Genomic DNA, 20,425 nt, shown 5'->3' with positions numbered 1-20,425 from the left:
ATCCCAGGACTTCAAGACAGATTCAAAATTCAAGAATTAGTCAATATAGTTGATCATATTCACAGACTAAAAATAAAAATAAATATTTCAATAGATGAGGAAAAAACATTTGAAAAAATTCAACATCTATTCCTGATGAAAACTTACAGAGTACTAGGAATGGAAGGTGGAATGGACTAAATGTGTGTGTTCCCCCAAAATTCATATGTTGAAATCCTAACCCCCAATGTGATGGTATTAGAAGGTGGGGCCTTTGGAAGTTAATTAGGTCATGAAGATGGAATGCTTATGAATGGGATTAGTGCCCTTATAAAGAGGAACACAGAGAGCTCTCTTGCCTTCTTTCTCCTATGTGAAGATACATCAGGAAGTCAACAGTCTGCAACCTGGAAGAGGGAATGTCTCCCTTTCAAATGTCTCTATAAATAGTACATATATGATTTACTTTGGACCTGATAGTCTAGAGATATGTTCTTTCTCATTTATGGGGTTTAAAAAAATACTCAATGGAAGCCTGTGTTGCTTTGGATTCACCAAGGGAGCAGAACTTGAGACAAGTATTTTATTTGGAAGTTGATCTGAGGAAACATCATAGGGCCTAGGGAGGTGAGATAAGGAAGGGAAGAAATCATAAGTAGTCTGTTAATATGGTAGTAACTACTGTGCACAAGCAATGAAAGCTCAGGCCATAGACGTGATGGACCTCTGGCCTTCCCATCATTGGTTGACAGCTGCTTGTTGGGTGTAGTAACTCTCTTGAGCACTTTGGTCTGCCCACTACAGAGACTCAGCTAGCTTCAAAGAAGCCCTCATTAAGAGAGTAGCAAATGTTTGCAGTAAGCAGCTTTTCTCACGTTGAGGTGGATGCTAACAGTAGAGAAATAGGACACCAACAGCATCAACTAAAGGGCCCAAACCAAAAATGAGTTGAGAGCACAAAAACTTCCATTTCCCACCCAGAACAATCTAAATGCTATGAAATATTTGAAAGCTTGTCTTCTGCGAGGTCATTATGTTTCCAATTGTCAAATATGACACAGAAGGGAGACGAAGGCCAGTTACAACCTTGTGCAAAATGTATTGCCATTTGTAGAGTGTACTACAGACACATACTCGTTTAGGAAATTTGCTGCTTGTAAAGTTTTCCCCTGACATCTCACAGACTCACTGGGAATTTCCAGTGTGTGCCAATTCCTGAGCCACACTCTTAGTGCACAGTAAAAGGTGATTATTCTGTACCATGGTCCACTGCTTAACCCCATCTGCCAATAGCCAGAAGGATGGTTTTCTCCCCCACTGGCTCTGCCAGATGAGAAAATTTCCCAACATTATTGTTATTGTCTTTGTAAGTTGATTTTCCATCAGGGTTAGACCTTTGGGGAAAATAGGTTTCAACTTTTTTCCCAAGAAAGAAATCTATTAGAAAGTTCAGCTCATAGAAAACACTGTGTTCTTACTGATAAAAATTAGGTATCCAATAAATATGTAAATGTAATTTCTCTGCAATTTGAAGACTTTTAAAAAAATTCACACACATTTTTATACCAGGTTCACTAATATTTTGGCTACTAAAATATGTGTTTTATTCTAGCATTGTTTTATAAACAGAAGACAGTTAAATGTGTAATGACAAGTGCAGTGACTCATCACCTGTAAATCTTATGGAAGGTGATCCTGGAAAACACTTTTAAGGGATTGGGAAGTGACAATGGAGACAATTTTGTTGATTATATTAATTTTGAAATTTTTGAATTGTATCCATCAGTATAGCCCGTGAAAATAAATCAGATTTAATAATCTCACAATAGTCCCTTTCCCATAAAAAATTCTATATTTTCTAGAACCACAGTTCTAGGGTATACATTTTCAACCTGTTCATGAACTGTCCTGTTTACTTTCTGCTCTAAGTGAAATCAATAGGTATGTTAGCTGTAATTTATTTTGTAGATACTCTTTATCAAGTTGATGAAACTCCCCTCTATTTCTAGTTTTCTAAGAGTTTTTAATCTGAATGGGTGTTGAATTTTATCACATTTTTTTCTGTATTACATAAATCATGGGATTTTTCTTGTTTTTCCTATTAATATGGAGTATTATATTGATTGTTTTTTTGAATACCTACAAAGCCTCGTATCCCTGGAATAAACACAAATTTGTCATCCTGTAAAATTCTTTTTTATATACTGCCAAATTCTATTTTCTAATATTTTGTTAATAATTTTTTCCATCTATATTCATGATGGATACTGGTCTATATTTTTCCTTTTTTGTACTTTATCTGTTTTTGCTATTAAGGTAATACTAGCTTAAAAACTGAGTTCAAAGTGTTACCACTTTTTTTCTGGCAGAGATAGGGTATAATTGTTGTTAAATCTTCTTTAAACATTTGGTCAAGTTCTCCAGTGAAACTATCTGGATCTGGAGATTTTTTTTGAGGGAGTTTTTTAAATTAAAAATTGACTTCCCTTAATACACAGCTATTAAAATTATCTATTTCAGATTCAGTGTGGTATGCTAATTTATACACTTTGAGTAATTGGTCTCTTTCATACAAATTATCAAATTTATTTTTGTAGAATTGTTCAAAGAATTCAACTATTATCTTTTTGGTGTTTGCAGGATCTACAGCGTACCTCCTTTTTCATTCTTGATTTTAGTAGTATGCATCGTCTCTCTGTTTTTCTTTTTTCTTTTATTGTGGTAGGAACATTTAACATGAGAGCTATCCTCTGAACAAATTGTAAGGGTACAATATATTATTGTTGACTATAGGTACAATGTTGTACAGCAGATCTCAAGCTAATTCATCTTACTTAACTTAAACTTTAGGCTTTTGATTAATACCTCCCCATTTCCTCCTCTCCCCAACCTCTGGTAACCACCATGCTTGTCTCTGCTTTTATGAATTTGACTATTTTACATAACTCATATTAGGCCACAAAACAAGCCTCTGTAAATTTAAGAAAATCAAAATCATATCAAGCATCGTTTCTGATCACAACACTATGAGACTAGAAATCAACTACAAGAAAAAAAAACTACAAAAAACACAAACACTTGGAGGCTAAACAGTATGCTACTAAACAACCAATGGATCACTAAAGAAATCAAAGAGGAAATGCAAACCAAATCCAACAATACATTAAGTGGATCATACACCATGATCAAGTGGGATTTATCCCAGGAATGCAAAGGTTTTTCAGTATATGCAAATCAATCAATGTTATACACCACATTAACAAACTGAAGAATAAAAACCATATGATTATCTCAATAGATGCTGAAAAAGCTTTTGACAAAATTCAACATCCATTTATGATGAAAACTCTCCAGAAAGTGGGCATGGAGGGAACCTACCTCAACATAATAAAGGCCATATATGACAAACCCACAGCTAACATCATACTCAATGGTGAAAAGTTGAAAGCATTTCCTCTAAGATCAGGAACAAGACAAGGATGCCCGCTCTAGCCACTTTTACTCAACGAAGTACTGGAAGTCCTAGCCTCAGCCATCAGAGAACAAAAAGAAATAAAAGGATCAAAATGGGAAAGGAATAAGAAAAACTGTCACTGTTTGCAGAGGACATGATACTATACATAGAAAATCCTAAAGACACCACCAGAAAACTACTAGAACTCATCAATGAATTCGGTAAAGTTGCAGGATACAAAACTAATATATAGAAATCTGTTGCCTTTCTATGCACTAACAACAAATTATCAGAAAGAGAAATTAAGGAAACAATTCCATTTACCATAGGTTTATTCCTACCTATTTCCTTTTATTGCTAAGGAAATAAAAAACCTGTACTCAGAAAACTATGACACCAATGAAAAAAACTGAAGGTGACACAAACAGATGGAAAGATACACTGTGTTCTTGGACTGGAAGAATTAATATTGTTAAAATGACCATACTACCCAAGGCAATGTACAGATTCAATGCAATCCCTATCAAATTACCAATGGCATTTTTTTCACAGAAGTAGAACAAATAATTTTAAAATTTGTATGGAAATACAGAAGACCCTGAATAGCCAAAACAATCTTGAGACAGAAGAACAGAGCTGGAAGAATTATGCTCCCTGACTTCTGATTATACTGCAAAGTTACAGTAATAAAAACAGTACAGTACTGGCACAAAAACAGACACATACATCAATGGAACAGAATAGAGAGCCCAGGAATAAACCCATGCAATTATGGTCAATCCACGACAAAGGAGGCAAGAATATACAATGGAGAAAAGACAGCCTCTTCAATAAGTGGTACTGGGAAAACTGGACAGCTACATGTAAAAGAATGAAATTAGAACACTCCCTAACACCATACACAAAAATAAACTCAAAATGGATTAAAGATCTAAATGTAAGGCCAGACACTAAAAAACTCTTAGAGGAAAACATAGGCAGAATACTCTATGATATAAATCACAGAAAGATCTTTTTTGACCCACCTCCTAGAGAAATGGAAATAAAAACAAAAATAAACAAATGGGCCCTAATTAATCTTAAAAGCTTTTGCACAGCAAAGGAAACCATAAACAAAACAAAAAGGCAACCTACAGAATGGGAGAAAATATTTGCAAATGATGCCACCAACAAGGGATTAATCTCCAAAAGATGCAAACAGCTCATACAGCTCAATATTAAAAAAAAAAACCCATCAAAAAATGGGCAGAAGATCTAAATAGACACTTCTCCAAACAGACACATCTCCATACAGATGGCCAAAAGGCACATGAAAAGATGCTCAACATCGCTAATTATTAGAGAAATGCAAATCAAAATTACAATGAGGTGTCACCTCACACCTGTCAGAATGGCCATCATTAAAAAATTTACAAATAATAAATGCTGTAGAGGGTGTGGAGAAAAAGGAACCCTCCTACACTGTTGGTGGCAATGTAAATTGGTGCAGCCACTATGGAGAACTGTATGGCGGTTCCTTAAAAAACTAAAAATAGAATTACCATATGACCCAGCAATCCCACTACTGGGCATATATCCAGAGAAAACTCTAATTCGAAAAGATACATGCACCCCAATGTTCACTGCAGCACTCTTTACAGTATCCAAGACATAGAAGCAACCTAATTGTCTACTGACAGCTGAATGGGTAAGGAAGATGTGGTACATATATACAATGGACTATTACTCAGCCATAAAAAAGAATGAAATAATGCCATTTGCAGTGACATGGATGGACCTAGAGATTGTCATACTAAGTGAAGTAAGCCAGACAGAGAAAGACAAATATCATATGATATCACTTACATGTGGAATCTAAAAAAATGATACAAATGAACTTATTTACAGAACAGAAACAGACTCACAGATGTAGAAAACAAACTTACGGTTACCAAACAGGGAACGAGCAGGGATAAATTAGGAGATTGAGATTGACATATACACACTACTTTATATAAAATAGATAACCAACAAGGACCTACCATATAGCACAAATATAAAATAGATAACCAACGAGGACCTACTGTATAGCACAAAGAACTATACTCAATATGCTATGTACAACTAAATCACTGTGCTGTACATCTGAAACTAACACGATATTGTAAATCAATTATACTTCAATTTTTAAAAATTAAAAAAAATAAAACAAAACAAAAAAAGACAACCTACTGAATGAGAGAAAATACTTCCAAATGATATGACCAATAAGGGGTTAATATCCAACATATATACACAGCTCATACAACTCCACATCAAAAAAAAAAAAAAAAGCTATTTAAAAAATGGGCAGAAGAACAGAATAGACATTTTTCCAAAGAGGATACACAGATGGCCAACAGGCACATGAAAAGATATTCAACATTGCTAATCATGAGGGAATGCAAACCAAAACCACAATGAGATGGCACCTCACACCTGTCAGAATGGCAATTATCAAAAAGTCCAAAAATGACAAGTGTTGGTGATGATGTGGAGAAAATGGAACCCTTGTATGCTGTTGGTGGGAATGTAAATTGGTGCAGCCACTATGGAAAACAGTATGGAGGTTTCTCAAAAAACTAAAAACAGAACTACCATATGACTCAGCAACCACTACTGGGCATATACCCAGAAAAAACAAAAACACTAATTTGAAAAGATACACACATCCCAATGTTCATAGCAGCATTATTTACAATTGCCAAGATATGGAAGCAACCTAAGTGTCCATCAACAGATGAATGGATAAAGAAATGGTATACATATATACAACAGAATACTACTCAGCCAGAAAAAAGAATGAAATGTTGCCATTTGCAGCAACATGCATGGACTTGGAGGGCATCATGCTAAGTGAAATAAGTCAGGCAGAGAAATCCAAATACTGTATGATATCACTTATATGTGGAGTCTAAAAAATACAACAAACTAATGAATATAACAAAAAAAGCAGACTCACAGATATAGAGAACAAACTAGTGGTTACCAGTGGGGAGACGGAAGGCAGAGGGGCAACATAGGGGTAGGGAATTAAGAGGTTCAAACTATTAGATATAAAATAAGCTACAGGGATATATTGTACAACATAGGGAATATAGCTAATATTTTATAATAACTATAAATGGAGTATAACCTTTAAAAATTGTGAATCACTAATATTGTACACCTGTAACTTATATAAGATTGTATACCAACCATACTTCAATAAAAAAAAGAAAAAATTTAAAAGGACAGTCTAAAAGTATTAATCTTGTTCATGAAATGAATAGAAATAGAAAAAAATCACACAGCAAAAAATATAGCAAGAAACAGAAAATTCAAGGCAAGGCTTTTCCACGAATAACCACCCCTGCCCCCCCAAATTGAAACTCATGAAATTGAAGAAAACTGTAGCCCAGCCCTCTAAATTGAATTAAATATCCTCATGCAAACATTAGGAGATCTTGAATCAGAAATACAAAATCAGTTACACAAGAATAAAATAAAAGAAGCATAAAACAAGAGTTGTTTAAACTAAGGAAAGAAATAGAAGTAAAAGATAAACTTATATTAGATAGGAAGATTAAATTACAAGTTACCAAAGGAATAATACATTTAAATGAAAATTTAATAAAAGTATTGAAATAAACCTGGAAAAAATCCAATAAAATAAATTAGAAGGAAGAAAGAAGTAAAGAGTGTCAGAGAGAAAGTGATAGAAATGGAATACAGAAAGCAGAGCTCCAAAATATTATAACTGGGTCCCTGTAGAAGAAATTCAATACAGTGCAATGGAACTAGTATTTAAGATAACAATCCCAATCTCTCCCTCCCCCTGCAAAACAAACAAATAAAAAAACCCTGAATACAATGTTAAAATGTAGTGGGTAAAACTGAACTGGAATGATCAAGACAGAGAAATATCCTAATACAACAATTCAAGTTTAAAGATGAAGAAAAAAAATATCCCTTGGTCCTCCAGGCCAAAAAAAAAAAGACAACAAAAGAAAAGAAGTAAATTTCAAAGAAAAGACAATTAACTTGTCAGAATTCTCAAAAACAACATACAAATGAAGGCAATAGTGAAATGGCACTTTCAAAAACTTAAGAAAGTACAAATCATGAATTTTACATAGAGTCAAACTTTCCGTTATGTGAAAAGCCTGTAAAAAATAATTTTGATTATACTGGAATTTTGTACTCAGAACCCCTTCTTGTATAATCTACTAGAGGATAAGATTCATCCAACTAAGAGATGACTGAGAAAACTTTTGAAAAAGGACATATGGTGAGAATTCCATATATTTAATTATATATCTAAGACTAAGACAAAGGTTAGTACTTGGATAGAAGGATAATATTTAAACTATGTGTTCTTAGAGAAAAAAAAGTGAAACATAGGAGAAAAGGAAAACAGAGAAAGACCATTGACTGTTATATAGGTTAAAGGCAGGAGTCAAAAGATTCAAAACTGAAATATTGGTTAGTAAACATTTTATAAGAAAGAAAAGATGGATTAAGGGCCCTTTAAAATGTATTAATATAGTGGTATCTATTTTTATTAATAAAAATTTTTCCTTAATACAAAAATGAATAGAAATATTTTTAAAAACCAAAAGCAATGTTGTTTGAAATGAGCCAAGAAGAAGCACCAAATAGAGAGAGAAACAGTATACAACATAAAACACACAGTAATTAAAGCAAAAAATATGACAGAATTGAGACCAACCATATCCATTATATCAATAAACATCAATGAACTTAAACTGCCTAAAAAATTTTTTTAATTAGTTTCTAAAGAAAAATCCAAGAGACAAAATAAGACACACATCTAAAATGCAGTGATCCAAAAAAGTTAAAATTAAAGAGATGGGCCAAGATTTACTAGGTAAATGGAGATGATATAAAAGCAGAAGTTGTTACTTTGGTAACAGACACAACAGAATTCAGGAAAAAGATCATTAAATGAACTAGAGACACTTTATTATGCTAAAAGTTTTATTTCACAACAAAGATATAACAGTTATGGACATCTATGCATTAAATAACACAGTAAACACATATAAAACAGAGGTATAGGAAATGCAAAGAAATGCATAGAAATACAAATTAATACAGAAGATTTTAATATACTACTCTTCATACAAGAAAGATCAAGTAGGAGAAAAAGTAAGCATATAAAGATACAAACAACATAATTAATCAGGTAGATATTTTGGTTATATATTGGAACTCCCTACCCTAATAATCGACATTATACTTTCTCAAGTACACATGGTACATTCACAAAAATGGAATGCCTATTAGAGTATTAAAAAGCATCGGTCAATTCCATAAAGTAAAACTATTAAAACAACATTCTCTAATTATAATGCCAACAAACAGAAATCAAAATGGAAACCATAAAGCATAATTACATGAAACATAAAAGAAAACAAGAAAAGTTTACCTCCCTTGGGAAGAAAAAAAGCACTATTAAACATCTCCTGGATTACAGGAAAAATACAAACAGAAAGTACAGAATTTCTTTTAAAAAAGGTAAAAATCTCAGTAAAGATAGTTTCATATAAAAAATATGGAGTAGTCCTACTTATTAATTTTTGCTTCTGTTGCTTGTGCACTTAGTGTCATATACAAAAAATCATACTAAAACTCTTCTGCATAGCAAAAGAAACACTCAACAAAACTAAAAGGCAACCTATAGAATGGGAGAAAATATTTACCAATCATATATTTGATAAGGGGTTAATATCCAAAATATATAAAAAACTCATATAACTCAACAGCCAAAACAAATAATCAGACCAATTTAAAAATAGGCAGAGGAACTGAATAGATATTTTTTCAAAGAAGATATTCCAACAGGCACATGAAAAGATGCTCAACATCACTAATCACCAAGGAAATGCAAATCAAAACCACAATGAGCTATCACCTCCCACCTGTGAGAATGGCTAGCATCAAAAAGATGAGAAATAACAAGTGTTGAGGAATATACAGAGAAAAGAGAAAAGGGAACCCCTGTGCACCTTTGGTGGCAATGCAAATTAGTACAGCCACTATGGAAAACAGTAGGAAGCTCCTAAAAAAATAAATAATAAAACTATCACATGATCAAGCAATCCCACTTTAGGGTATATATCTGAAGGAATTGAAATCACTATCTTGAAGAAATATCTGCACTCCTGTTTTCATTGCAGCACTATTCAGAATAGCTGAGACACGTAAACAACTTACGTTTCCATTCAGGCATGAATGGATAAAGAAAAGGTGATACACACACACACACAATGGAATATTATTTAGCTATGAGAAAGAAGGAAATCTTGCTGTTTGTGACAGCATGGATAGACCTTGAGGGCATTATGCTAAATACGAATACTGTATATCACTTATATATAGAATCTAAAAAAAATAAAAGCTGTGAAGAAACAGAGAGTAGAATGGTGGTTACAGGGCTGGGGGAGTGGGGGAAATGGGAAGATGTTAGTAAAAGGATGCAAACTTACAGTTTAAGATGAATAAATTTGGGGGATTTAACATATAGCATGGTGATTATAGCTAACAATATTATAAACTTGAAAGTTACTAAGAAAGTAGATCTTAAATATTCTCACTACAATGAAGAAATGTTAATTATGTGAGGTGATGGAAGTGTTAGCTAAAAAACATGTGGTATAACTTAAACTTACACAATATTATATCTTGATTATATCTCAATTAAAAATATGGGGCAGGGGACTTCCCTGGCGGTCCAGTGGTTAAGACTTTGCTTTCCATTGCAGGGTGTGTGGGTTTGATCCCTGGTCGGGGAGCTAAGATCCCACATGCCTCTCAGCCAAAAAACCAAAACATAAAAAAAAAAAAAAGCAATATTGTAACAAATTCAATAAAGACTTTAAAAATGGTCCACATCAAAAAAATCTTTAAAAAAAATATGGGGCAAATTTAAAGCAGTGATCAGAGAAAGTTTCAAAGCCCTAAACACTTACATCAGTAAAAATAAAAGAATAAAAATTAATTAAATCTCCAAATTAAAAGGCTAGATAAGGTATAAAAAATTAAATCACAAGAAAGCACGAGTAAGGAACTAATATAAAAGCAAAGATTAATAAGGACAGAGAAATAGGAGATGAAATGAATAAATCAGAAGTGGCTCTGTGTAAAAATTCAGTGGTACAGAAAAAAAAACTCATTAATTTAATCAAGAAAAGAGGAAGAAAGCACAAACTGTATGTGAATTAGAAATAACTATTGATACAGAGAAAGTAAAAATAATTGTAAGAGACTACTTTGCACAGCTCCATGAAAATAAATTTGAAAACATAGTTTTGATATGAATTGTATGCTTTGTAACCTCATTAGAAAACTTCCTTGGTAGCATTCTTGGAGGGACTGGAGGGTATGTTAAATGGAATCGTGAATACTGCCCTTCTCTCAGTAGCCAGTTTTGTGAAGTGGAGCTTTCTAGATTCTTTAAATGCAGCCAGGTACCTTAATGGAAAGAGGATTAGGGGATGACACTGAGTTAGTCTCATTCAAATATTAGCTAGCTTTGGGACATCAGGGATTTTCTTTCCCTCGTAATTTTTGTAGACTTTGAAGAGCTCTGCGAGTTACCTATAAAATTAGCCAATGAGTTCTCAAAGATCCTTTCTATTACTAATATTCTATATTTTCCTATCAGTAAGCTTTTTGTTTCTTACATGATTTTTTTTCTGGACCTATTTTATAAGCTTCCCACTGTTTTTACCCAGCGCCAATTTACAATTCAGTGGATTTGATAACACCCAGTTCATGATGAACAGCTCTAATCACAAGGTAACTTGATGTCCATGATCAGTTGTTCAGTCTTTATTAGGATCCAGTAGCATACCACTAGCATCATTCTTAAAGGAGAATAGTTTTTTATTGTGTAAAGCAGGGCTGGTCAATAGAACTTTCTATAATGATGGAAATATTCTACATCTACACCACTTAATATGGTAGCCACTGGTCATATGTGGCTATCGAGTATTTGAAATGTGGGTAATGAGACTGAGGAATTGAATTTTTAATTTTATTTAATTCTAATTTACTAAAATGTATGTAGCCACAGGTGACTTGTGGTTACTGCATTAGATAGAACAGGTGTAGAGCGTAGCTTTTCCCCAGAATTAGGGGTCCACTCTGTGACTCTCCTATCAAGGCCTGCCAGAGACTCTACAAAGTATCCGTGGCATGCTGGAACCTCCAGCACAAATGAACATGCTAAGTCATATTTCCAAAATGGCAGGATAGCTTGTATCTCACTCTGCACCTAGTCAGAGCCTTCCCTTGCACTGGGTGCCACTCAAAACTGGCAGGCTTCTGTGTTACCAGATAGATGGATAGTGGTTCCATGAAGGGCAGTATATGCCCTGAACACACACGTGATTATATGGTGGTGTATCCTTAATAGCTAGAAAACACTGGTTTGGAAATAGAAGTGGGATATAGGATAGGCACATCTCATCACCTCTCACACTGATCCAGTTGTGCAATTTATGATTTCTGATCCACAATTTTAGCCTCTCATTGGTTAGAGGCCATGATTTCCAGAAGGGAAACACTCTATGAAGTTAACAATGAAAAGTAAGGATGCTACTGCACAATGGAAACAGACAGAAGTATATCTTATACCTAGAAATTTCCCTGGGGCATCTTTTAATGTTTCCAGATTAGTATAGGTCAGGAATTTTAGCAACACCAGATCAGCAAGGGTTTAGCCCTTGGGGATGAATTTCTGGCTCACCCTACCAGGCAAGCAACCCAAATGAGACTAAATGCTTGCAGAGGGTGATAGTAATCTAGAATGGTGGTGAAGATGAATGTCTATTATAGCCTCAGGACCAGGTACAGCAACAGTCCTAAAAGTCTTTGTAACTTTTTAGGAGATTACAACTGACAAAGATTGGATCTTTACCTCTACTTTCAGGGTGCATACTGGGGGATTCGATTGGTTTACACAGTTTATGCACCTCCTCAGATTCTCTTGGCACTATATGCCACCCTCTCACCCCCACCACCTAAAGACTTAACCACCTACTAGTGGAGAACCTCATCCATCACTGTCATGGACACATCTCCTCACACTGCCATCTGTCTCAGCCTCCCAGTGTGATAAAAAGCTTCTACATGTATCAGAGCAGGAGCCACCACAGCTCATTCAACCCTGTCCTACAACCCATAGAAGCTATTGCTACTTCCATCCCTCTGGGTTTAGATGATCTCTTGCAGTCATGAATAGGGGAATTTGACTGTCCCAGTAGTTTCCTGGAGAAGCTCAGTAACACAACCTGGAGGGTTAGGAAGTTAATGCTTTATGTGGCAAGCTTGAGCCAGTGTGATATGCTAAACAAGAAGATTTTGTTAGATAAATCCCATCCTTTTCTTCTTCCCATGTATTTTCTGAGGTGCAATGGCTCCATATCGTCTCTCAGGGAATGGTCCATGTGACTGATCAAATAATTATGTTTTCTTATAAAGCTATGGCCAATCTAATAATTTTATATATTGTATTTTCTTTTTTCTTGCCTCAGTTCCCTTTTATGAATTATTCCTCCCTGGAATTTCACATGCTCTTCCAACCCCCCCCCCAGTAAAATGTTACTATTAATCTTTGCTATCGGCTCTGTTTTCTAAGGAACTTGGGCTGAGATAGGAATGTTTAATGATTCTGCATACGCATTCAATGGACTGTCTATAAGAGGGAATCCTGGGAAGATGAGGGAGACTTCTTGTCATGAAAAGTAACCAGGAGGTCAATTGTAAAGAAAATCACAAAGAGAAATGAAGTGATGTGACATGCATGAAACAGAAGAAGAAAAAAACCAGAAATATGAGTAGCATGAAGATGGGAAATTGCTCACCAGATTTAAGCATTAAGCGTCCCTTGAATTTTCTTTCAGGGACAAGGAAGGGTAACAAATTTGGAATATTAAATTAAGAGTGTTGTTGTTGACAGAAAGAGAACAAATGAACTCCCAGAAGAGAGCAGGCTGTAGGGAAACTGTCTTCTTTCTTACCTTTGTAGCCTTCTTTAGAATTCCATGAAGATACTCATATCAAGGCCAACGTTATTATAAGTTGAGATAAAGAAAAAACATGGTGTGTGGCCTTGGCTATTTATTTGTAAAATGAACAAGAAGCAAAGAAAATAATGGAACTCAAAGAATATTAAAAGCATCATGCTGTGGTGTTGTGGTCCTGGCCCTTTTAGGGGTTTTCTTTACAAGTCTGTTTGAATCCTGATTTAGGGACACCAATAGATAGACTAATTTCCAAAACTTTATTTATAGCCTAATCAAGGCAAAAATTTCTCTGGGGTCAAGAGTGTAAATATATAAGTCAATGTCTTTGTCTTTGTGTTATTTTTTCTCAAGCTTTTACATGCATCAGAATCACCTGGAGGCTTGTTATAACACACTGTGGCCTCTCCCTCCCCAGAGTTTCTGATTTGGTAGGTCTAGGCTAGAGCTACAGATTTTGCATTTCTAACAGGTTCCTAGGTGATGCTGACGTTGCTGATCCCAAGAACAAACTTTGAGGATCACTGTTCCATGTTATTTGGAGGAGTGATGTTATAGCCTAGTCAGAGATGTAATTTTAAGAACTATGATGGTCATAGAATAGTAGGACATTCTCCATGGGGACTGTCAGCAGAATGTATTTGACATTTATGGTCAATCATGTCCTATAGAGCTTTACATTTTAATGCAAAAAATATATTCCCACTTAGTTCATTTGAATGTTGGAAAGAAATTTTTAAAAAGGTGTTTCATAAGCAGCTAGCATTGATGTTGCCATTCTGTGTAGTCCTATGAATTTTTTTCTACTCTATAGGCATTAAGATTTTTTCTTAAAATGACTCTGATACCCCAAGGTATCACCCTGACTATCTGTCAGAAATCTAACAGACATTGAAAAGTTGCTGTTTGGGTTGATTAACTACAGTGATAGCAACTGTATCATAAGGTAGAGTTTATTTAAAAATTCAAGCTGCATAAAGAAAAACAACTCTTCTCCTCCATGATTCAAGAGGAAGCATGTAAAAAAAGTCTAGGCCAGTGATCTTGACCTTGGCTGCATATTACAATAACATGGGAACTTTTAATAAACATGATTCCCATGCAACATTCCATACTAATTAAATCAGCCTGGGAGTGTGCGTTGGTTTTATATTGCTGCATAACGAATTACCACAAACTCAGAGTCTGCAAACAACATAAATATGTTACATCACAGTTTTCCATGGATCAGGTTAATTGGGTTCTCTAATCAGGGTCTAACCAGGCTGAAATCAATGCACCACCCAGAACGATGATCTCATCTGAGGCTTTGAGTCCTCTTCCAGTCTCACTGGTTGTTGGCAAAATCAGTTCTGTGTTGTTGTTGGATGAGATTCTCAGCTCTTAGTGGTTAGCCACCATTCCCTGCCATGTGCCTCTTTCCATAACATGGCAGTTTGCTTCTTCAAGGCTAATAGGACAGCATGTATGCTACTTTTAATCTCTCTAACTTCTCCTATATCTGATCTATGGACCCTATTTAAAAGGGCTCACCTGATTAAGTCAGGTCAACCTAGGGTAATCTCAGTATTTATTAATTATTAATTTAAAATCAATTTATTAGGGACTTGACTACATCTACAAATACCTTTGCTCTTTCCATATAATGTAACCTACAGGAGTAATATCCCATTATATTCACAGGTCTCACCCACACTCAAGGGGATTGAACTATATATGCACCCAACGTTGGAGCACCTAAATGTGTTAAGCAAATACTAACTGACCTGAAGGGAGAAATAGACAACAATGCAATAATAGTAGGGGACTCCAATACTCCTTTCATCGATGGATAGATTATCCAGACAGAAAATCAACACGGTAATGTTGTACTCAAACCATACATTAGACCAAATGGACCTAACAGACATTTCTAGAACACTCCCTTTAATGGCAGCAGAATACAAGTTCCTCTTAAGTGCACATAGAACATTCTCCAGGATAGATCACATGATAGGCCCCAAAACAAGTCTTAGCAAACTCAAGAAGATAGAAATCATACTAAGGAGCCAATAATCAAGGTAAAATGGAAGAATTAAAAAATACTTGATTAATCCAAAAGAAGACAGGGTGTGTGGGTAAGGTTGAATACAAAAGAGTTTGAGAGAATTTTGCGATTGATGGAACTGCTCTATACGTTACTCTGGTTTTAGTAACACAACTGTGTACATTTATCAAAACTTATGGAACTATGTACTAAAAAAGGTAAATTTGACTTTATGTAAATATATATGTTATATTTTTGTAAAAGTTGGAAAAAGTTGATTTCCTATTACTCTAATGCAAGAATATTTCATTAAAATAAAACTTGAGCCCTGATCACTAGGACCCAGTGTGTGTTTACTAAATAAATTGACTAATGAACAAAATGAAGAATACATAATATATCTGGTTTTCTGGAAACTATTAGAAAGTCCTATTATTCTCCTAGGGGAAAAAAGGGAATAGAAAAACCATTGGCTAAATTTAGGTGATTTTGTAACAGGTTGATTTAGCGTGACTAAATTGATGCTAACAAAATGAGTCGGCATTGCTGTGATAGGAATCTATCATGGGGCCATTTCCATAGATCTCTGTCCTCATCACTTCCCTTTTTTTTTTAACATCTTTATTGGAGTATAATTGCTTTACAATGGTGTGTTAGTTTCTGCTTTATAACAAAGTGAATCAGTTATACATATATCCCCATATCTCCTCTCTCTTGGGGAGATCACTTCCCTTTTTATTTGTATCAGTTCTTTTGATGAAGCCTTATAGGTTTTTTCTATGTGTAGATCACAGTAATTGGTGTGATGTACACTATATTAAATATCAGAATAGAAATAAAAATTAAAAAAACCTTGAAAGTTGGAAAGGAGAAATGGACCTAAATATAGTCCTATTTGTATTTATTTTTTAATGCTACAGAGAGACAGGTTACACACATGCTAAGAACTATTTTAAGGGCAGAATTGATTGCTCTGAGAGGCAGTGCTTTCCTCTGGCATTTGTTGGAGTATTATTGGGTTAAAGCCAGCTAGTGGTTGATGACGAGAAAAATCAAGAACTAACAACATGGCTTAACTAGCAGGCTTTAAGGAATCTTCCAATTCTGATAATGTTCAATATTTCTGAAGTGCCTACCATGAGTAGGTCATTACTTCCAGGCTTGTAGTGGATTCAGACGAGCACAGAGCCTTGGCCTTTATCTCTCCCTCATGCTGTTCCATCAGGATGCCCTGTCAGCTCTGCCTTCACAAGACACCCAGCATCTGACCACTGCTCAGCATCTCCCCCGTCACCAACCTGGTCTGAGCTAATCTCTGGTCTGAACTCCCGAGTTCTTGTCCCTGAACAGAGCCCCCCATCTCTTCCACACCCCCTTCCATCTGATCTCAACAAGGCAGCTTCCGGACTGTTCTTCAAACATTCCAGGCAAGCTCCAACTTAGGACCTTGGCTTTTGCTTTACCTGAAATGCTCTTCTGCCAGATGCCTGCCCAGCTTCTTGATCCCTTCCCTCATGTCTCTACTCCAAAATCCCATCTCTCTAGTTCAACTTACCTGGCCACCCGAACTTGAAAGTCAACCCTCCACACTGACATGTCACAGCTCCCTCTTTGATTTTTTTTTCTCTTTAACACATCATTACCTAATATACTACTTATTTTATTGACATTTTAAAATCTTGTTTGTGTGTATCCCCATCAGCACATAAGCGCCATGATTTTTATGTTTTGTTTTCTGCTGTATTCCCAGTGTTCAGATGGTGCCCCGCACAGAGTTGGCAATCAGTACACGATTGTCAAAGGAATGGAAGAAATGATAAAAGTCCATAGTGGAAACAGCCGCATTCATTAAGCACTGGTTCAGGGTCTGGCACAGTGCTAAGCACGTTGCATGCTAATGTGTCCCTGAGTCCTTGTGACAACTGAGCCCCAGGTAACAGGTGAAGAAACCAAGGTTCAGAGAAGTCAGATAAGTTGTCCTAGGTCCCACAGCTGGTCAGTGCTGGGCCTAGATAACGTTCAAGGGTTCACAGCGCCACCGTTGCCCAACTCACTAAATCAAAAGTGTATCCCACCTCACTCTTCTCATCATCCTCAGCTTGATCAGAGGGGTGAGGCATGTGTCACCCAGGGAGAGCAGACCTATCAACTGTGATTCTGTTACAAGGGCATTTGAGGGATTGAAGACATTTTCCCAGCATGGATTTGGTAGATTTTATTTGGTGCTGCATCTCAGGAAAGTCAGGACCTGCGGGTTGCCATGGTAACGGAGAGCAGCTGCTCACAAACTCATTTCCTGTGGAGTGATAATCCCTTCTCCATAGTTTGAACTGGGAACAAATCTGGTAACTTGTTATGATGTGGCTGTTGCCAGTGCTGATGGTTCTATTTAGACCTACATCTAATATTTTTTTTCTCCTTTTCACTTTTAAAGTTAGTTAACCACATTATAGAAAATTTAGAAAAGAAAACAAAGAAAATTCACAATCACCTGACCCAACACAAACTCATTGTTATTTATTCTCATATTTATTTTTCAGAAGGCAATTCTCGTTCTGCCATCTACGAGTCATTTGACCTTGGGGAAATGTCCTAACCTTTGTAAAACAAAGTAAATCTCAACTCTCAATGATGCTAATAATCATTATTTTATAAATTTTTAGTTTTATCTTTCTTTTTAGTTTTTATCTTTGAGGATTAAATGAAATAAAGTATGTAATAGTCTGGTGCTAGGGGCTTCCTAGGAATGTTTGTGTCTCTCTTCAGATTTCCTTCTTTTTCTTCATATTATTCCCTAACCTGCCATGCTACAGATACCACCACCCCCCAATGAGCACTTTTAGAGGTATATTTGAAATGTTTAATTATTGGAAAATAATATATAACCAATAGGAAGACAGTGCTGATATGTGAAAGCTAAAACTCTCCTTGTGAACTTGACTTCTCTAAATGACAATGTTTTCAAAGCCCTTTGCCTCTCTGCATTGTTAGTGCTAAGTACATAGGGTCTGCCTATGCCTCAGAGCCAAAATATCACCTGAAGCTCAAGGGTCTGTCTTGCATACCTGCACTGCACTCACAATCACCATCTTCAGAACTTATTTAGACACACAAGTATCTCTTGTCCTCTGTTCTGTGTTCAACATCCTCAAACCTCTGAAAGTAGCATCCCAGCTCTGTCCCGTATTCGCTGTGTGACTTCAATGCCTTGGTTTTCTCATCTCTAAAATGCAGATGATAATAGGTGTAAGTTCATAAGTGTTGCCAGGATTGCGATAATGCACGAAAGTTCTTCACCCAATAGCTGGAAAATACTGCCTACACACAGGATGAACATCTGAGCCTTCAGGAGACAGTAGGGGAAAATCTTGCTTGCCTTCTCTCACTATTCACCATTTCTTTTCTTTTTCACTTACAGACTATTTGGCCCATTTCAATCTTTGCTAGGTTTTCTTTACAGAAATAACTTTATTTCCTGCTGAGTCTTTGGCCCATTTTCTAGTTCTCTGTCTCTGCAATCGTTACATGTAATCCACCATCAGGACCACCACACACACGGGTGCAAATTTTGATGTGAAGGAATTTTATCTTCTGTTATACCAAAAATATATATTAAACACCTTGTAGATTGCCACACACTGTTTCTGGCACTTTAAGGAGATGTTCAGCCAAGTTTCTTCCATTTTTGAAGCTTAACTTTTGTAGGCGTTCGCAGCCCTCAGTGCTCATATGCTTTCTGTTCCATATCCTGCCTCAGTTTACTGACATCCCTCTGTCTTGGGTCCCATCCCCATTGGAAATTTTTTTATGATCTTGAACTCAGGACTTAACCCAAACTAATGTGCTTAAGAGTCATTCCATTTAATGAACATTTCATTCAGCAACTGTTTATTAGGCCCCTGCTGTATGCCAAGCTCCATGTTATTCCCTCTATGTAATATCTATTCATTCTTACAAAGCCTTCTAGAAAATAGTACTTTAACCCAAAGTATATCAGTTGAAAAATTCAGGCAGGTTGGGAAAATAACTATTCAGGAGGTAAACTTTTAAAAATCATTTTTATGTCTCACTAATAGGCATTACTGTATTTCACACTGGATTTGTCAACCCCTGATGCCATGTTTTGAACTGATATATGTGATGACGGTGATCAGTGACATTCAGAGGAAGAAAATAAAATGAACGTTTTTAAAGTCAAAGAAGGTCATGGCATTCCAAAGCAAACAAGAGATCTGAAACTTTCAAATGGCATTTTCTTCAACTAAAATTTGTGTCGAGTGTACAACAAAGGGGAGTCGTTGCCAGTGGGGTTATCAATTCTGCTTGAGGTATTAACTTAAGATATCAACTTGTTACCAGTCAAGTATCCATCTTGGAAATGTCTCCCCTGCAGAGTAATGGTTGCATATAACACTACAGGCTAAACTAATCCTGTTGCCATTTGGGGTTCTAAAATCCACCACACATAAAGATTCTGTCTGAGCTTCCAGCTCATACAAGAGTTGATGAACTAGGAGCTTTTCTAATAACAGTGAACTCCACATAAATGGAATGTTCATTCCATAAGCTCCATGGTTAATCGGATAAAACCACTTTGAGTAAATCAAACTAATAGCACTTTCTTCTAATTGATGCTCAAGAGCCACCTACTTCTTCTGTGCAGTAAGACAACAGTAAATTAGTGTTGTTTTCAACTTGCGTGGGATGCTTTCCTGAGACTAAGAGATTTGTTCAGACTTTCAGAGTTTTCCTTGTCAGTTAACCTCTGTTAACTTTCTATCTACCTACTTCCTCAGGAGCCTTAACCCAGGGATGTGCAGGGATTTGTGAGTATGCAAATATCAGACTCTATTTCCCTTAAAGCTAAAGAAGGGCTCCTAACTGGCCATGCATAGGTACCCCCCTTCACTATGATGG

This window comes from Eubalaena glacialis, chromosome X (assembly GCF_028564815.1).
Source record: "Eubalaena glacialis isolate mEubGla1 chromosome X, mEubGla1.1.hap2.+ XY, whole genome shotgun sequence".
NCBI lineage: Eukaryota > Metazoa > Chordata > Mammalia > Artiodactyla > Balaenidae > Eubalaena > Eubalaena glacialis.
Note: the sequence above shows the minus strand (reverse complement) of the source record.